Genomic DNA, 4,451 nt, shown 5'->3' on the forward strand with positions numbered 1-4,451 from the left:
TTCAAATTAGTCTGACCTTGTTCAATGTGTATACATTACAACATGCTCGTTTCCTAACCACACCGCGCAGATCTCTGTTATATTCATGCATGCATGGGTTTCAAACATCATGATATCTTATTCAAATATTTGAATTCAACTTTAGATTGATTATGACCTCACCTAGTCTTTTACACCCACACAGTCGTCTTCTCTTTATAATTGTACCACTAACTTTCTCTCGTGCATGCATGCACACACACTACTAGTTGGCATTATCCATCACACACATGCAATATTTTTCTTCAGGCCGGTCTCCCATGAAGGTACACACACACACACACACATCACCCTCTCCATCATATTGGGTATTCTTTATCTGTCACGTGTGCATGCGCAACGATCGATGTTTCCTCTATGTGTGTGTGTATATAGCTAGGTCTTTCATAGTTTTCCACACAAACCGATCAATCTATATATCTAGTGAGGTCTCACCCTCTTTCCCACGTCCACATCTCGATCAATCTATACCTCTCTATATAGGATTAGGCGTTGTTTGGTGTGAGACTAATTTTGCCAAAGCTTGACACACCTAAGGTTAGGCAAATTTGACCAACTTAGGTGTGTGTTTGGTTCAAGCCACATCTTAGGCAAGCCACACTATGGTTGTGACGCCCGGGTAATTAAGCTACAACAACCATCTACTAATGATGCCACGTCACCTTGATTACTGATGCTAATCTCGTGTTAGTTCGAAACCGATTCAAATTCAAATGCAAAATCAAGCAAACAATAAAAGTTTTCAAATACTAAAACTAAAATGTTCGGAGTGAGCCAAATAATGCATAGGTAAGTTTGGTGGAGAAACCACATTTTTAGAAAAGGTTTAATACTCTAAAAATATTTTAAACAATAGCAAAAACAATTAGTTAAATGCCTTTAACAATTAATAAAATATTAAACTATTTTATTTTTGTCACCAAACTCTTTTGTGGCATTGGGGTATGTTGAAACACTAAAGTAGATGCTAATTATATATTTTTATATACAAAATTAAAACAAGTTGTAAATTAAAAGAAAATAAATATAAAGAAAAGGGAATAATGAAAAACAAAACCTAAAAGAAAAAAAAGGAAAAGGGCCTTCCCCAGCTGGGCCGACCCAGCTGGCCACCAGGCCAAGCCCAGGCGGCCTCCCCCACTGGCCCAACCTGCCGCCCCATTCCCCTTATCTCCCCCGAAACCCTAACCCAGCCCCACGACCCCCCACTCCCTCGTTCCCTCCCCCGCCCGATCCGATCTGGATCGGGGGGACGACCCCGCCGCCCGGAATGAACCACGTCTCCACGCCCCACCCTCGTCGCCGTTGCCCCCTTCATCCCCGTCGTCTAGCTCCGTGGCCGGATCGACCAAGGCCGCCCCGACCCCGCGCCTCGACCCCATCGCCACCACCACGACGACGTCGTGCACCGCCGCCTCACCGAAGGCCACGTCGCCGGAACGCTTCCTCGCCGGCGTGCACCTCATCACCGCGTCGCCGTCGTCTCCGTCTCCTCCTCGACAACCGCTGCCTTGACCCTACGGCCCGCGGTGAGGCTCCGGCCTTATCTCCTCCCTCTCCCCCATCGACGACCGCACCGGAGCTCTGCTCTCCCTCGTGCTCCAGCCACCCCCCACTGCTACCGCTTGCCCTGTTGGATGCGCACGAGCGCCAGCGCTTGATCACCCTCTTTAGCGCGCCAATCCATCACCGGACGGCGAGTCCCGACCCCATCTGCCCGCTCACCGCCGACCCCTGCCGCTGCTCCCTGCTGCCGTCACCGTGCCCAGCCACCACTGCCACAGCCCCACGGCGTGGTTCCCCCTGTAGCTCGCCGCACTTCTGGCACCCTCATGCCGGCGCACCCGCGCCCCATCTCCGGCCGCCACGGCCGGCCTTCCCGCGCGCTCGTGCCCCGGCCATCCTCGGTTGCGTGCACCCGCCCGGCGCTCCTCCTGACCCCCCCCTCACAGGCTACCACGCCCTGCCAGTGGCTCTGGCTGCCGGCGCTGGTGTGCGTCGTCCGTGCCCAGCGCCCTCTCGGGCTCGGGCCCGTTTGGGCGCTCACGCCACTACCCGCTAGTGTCCGCCCCGCTTGGCCCCGATGGGCCACTGCCAGGGGGCCCCATGCCCCTTTTGATTAAAACGAAAATGGAAATTAATAATAATAATAATAATAAAATAAATGAATAATAATTTAATTAATTAATTAATTAATTAATTAACTTAATTAATTTTGATTAATTAAACTAAAGAACTAATTAAACTAATTAATCATGATTAGTTAGTCTAGTCAATGACGAACGGGGCCCACTAGTCAGGTTGACCAGTCAACCCCTGTTGGCTGATGACGTCAGCATGACATCATGCTGATGTCATAAATAAAATTTCAAATTAATTTAAATAATTAATTAAATTCTAGAAATTAATAAATTCTTTTGAAAATCATTTCTTTTAATCCGTAGCTCGGATGGAAAATTTGTGTACATGAAAGTTGCTCAGAACGACGAGACAAATCCGGATACACAGTCCGTTCGCCCGCCACACATCCCTAGCATAGAAAACCTGCAACATTTCACCTCCGGTTCATCTGTCCGAAAATGCGAAACACCGGGAATACTTTCCCGGAAGTTCCTCCCTTCGTTGGTATCACCTCCTACCGCGTTAGGGCACACCTAGCACCGCGCATTGTCTTATCATGCACTGTCATGCTTATATTTGCATTATATTTATTGTTTCTTCCCCCTCTTCTCTCGTTAGACACCGAGACCGATGCCACTGCTACCCAGTACGACTACGGTGTTGACGACCCCTCCTTCTCGGCTGAGCTTCCAGGCAAGCCCCCCCCCCTTGATCACTAGATATCGCCTATTCTTCTATATACTGCTTGCATTAGAGTAGTGTAGCATATTACTGTTTGGTTACTCCTATTCTGTTGCATAGCCTGTCACTGTTGCTACAGTCATTGATACCTTACCCGCAGTCCTACATGCTTAGTATAGGATGCTAGTTTGTCATTATTGGTCCTACATTCTTGTCAGTCTGCCTTGCTATACTATTGGGCCGTGATCACTTGGGAGGTGATCACAGGTATATACTACATATATACATATATACAGATGGTGAGTAAAGTCGGGTCAGCTTGTTGAGTACCCACAAGTGATTCCGATGTGGGGGCGGGAAGGACAGGTGGCTCCATCCTGGTAGAGGTGGGCCTGGGCTCCGGACGACAGGGCAGGTTGAGACCACCTAGGCGAGAGGTGGGCCTGGCCCTGGTCGGCGTCCGCGGTTACTTCATAATAACACGCTTAACGAGATATTGGTATTTGATCTGAGTCTGCCCACTGGCCTATACGCACTAACCAACTACGCGAGAAAGATAAGGGCACTCGACGTCGTGGTATCAGCCGAAGCCTTCTTGACGTTAGCAACGGAGCGGCGCGCGCTGGGTTGGACTGCATTAACGCAACTTCCTTTGTAATGGAGGTTGCTAGGTCTGCTTCCGGCCGCCCTCGCAACATGCAGGTGTGCAATGGGCGATGGGCCCAGACCCCTGCGCGCATAGGTTTAGACCGGCGTGTTGACCTCTCTGTTGTGCCTAGGTGGGGCTGCGACGTGTTGATCTTCCGAGGCCGGGCATGACCCAGGAAAGTGTGTCCGGGCAAATGGGATCGAGCGTGTTGGGTTATGTGGTGCACCCCTGCAGGGAAGTTTATCTATTCGAATAGCCATGTCCCTCGGTAAAAGGACGACCCGGAGTTGTACCTTGTCCTTATGACAACTAGAACCGGACACTTAATAAAATGCACCCAGACAAGTTCCACAGACAATCCGGTGATCGCTTTTCCACAGGGCAACGAGGGGAGGATCGCCGGGTAGGATTATGCTATGCGATGCTACTTGGAGGACTTCAATCTACTCTCTTCTACATGCTGCAAGATGGAGGCTGCCAGAAGCGTAGTCTTCGATAGGACTAGCTATCCCCCCCCCTTATTCTGGCATTCTGCAGTCCAGTCCACCGATATTGCCTCTTTACACATATACTCATGCATATGTAGTGTAGCTCCTTGCTTGCGAGTACTTTGGATGAGTACTCACGGTTGCTTTTCTCCCCCCTTTCCCCCTTCCCTTCTACCTGGTTGTCGCAACCAGATGTCGGAGCCCAGGAGCCAGACGCCACCATCGACGACAACTCCTACTACACCGAAGGTGCCTACTACTACGTGCAGCCTGCTGACGATGACCAGGAGTAATTTAGGAGGATCCCAGGCAGGAGGCCTGCGCCTCTTTCGATCTGTATCCCAGTTTGTGCTAGCCATCTTATGGCAACTTGTTTAACTTATGTCTGTACTCAGATATTGTTGTTTCCGCTGACTCGTCTATGATCGAGCACTTGTATTCGAGCCCTCGAGGCCCTTGGCTTGTAATATGAT

Source organism: Triticum dicoccoides, chromosome 3B (assembly GCF_002162155.2).
Source record: "Triticum dicoccoides isolate Atlit2015 ecotype Zavitan chromosome 3B, WEW_v2.0, whole genome shotgun sequence".
Taxonomy (NCBI): domain Eukaryota; kingdom Viridiplantae; phylum Streptophyta; class Magnoliopsida; order Poales; family Poaceae; genus Triticum; species Triticum dicoccoides.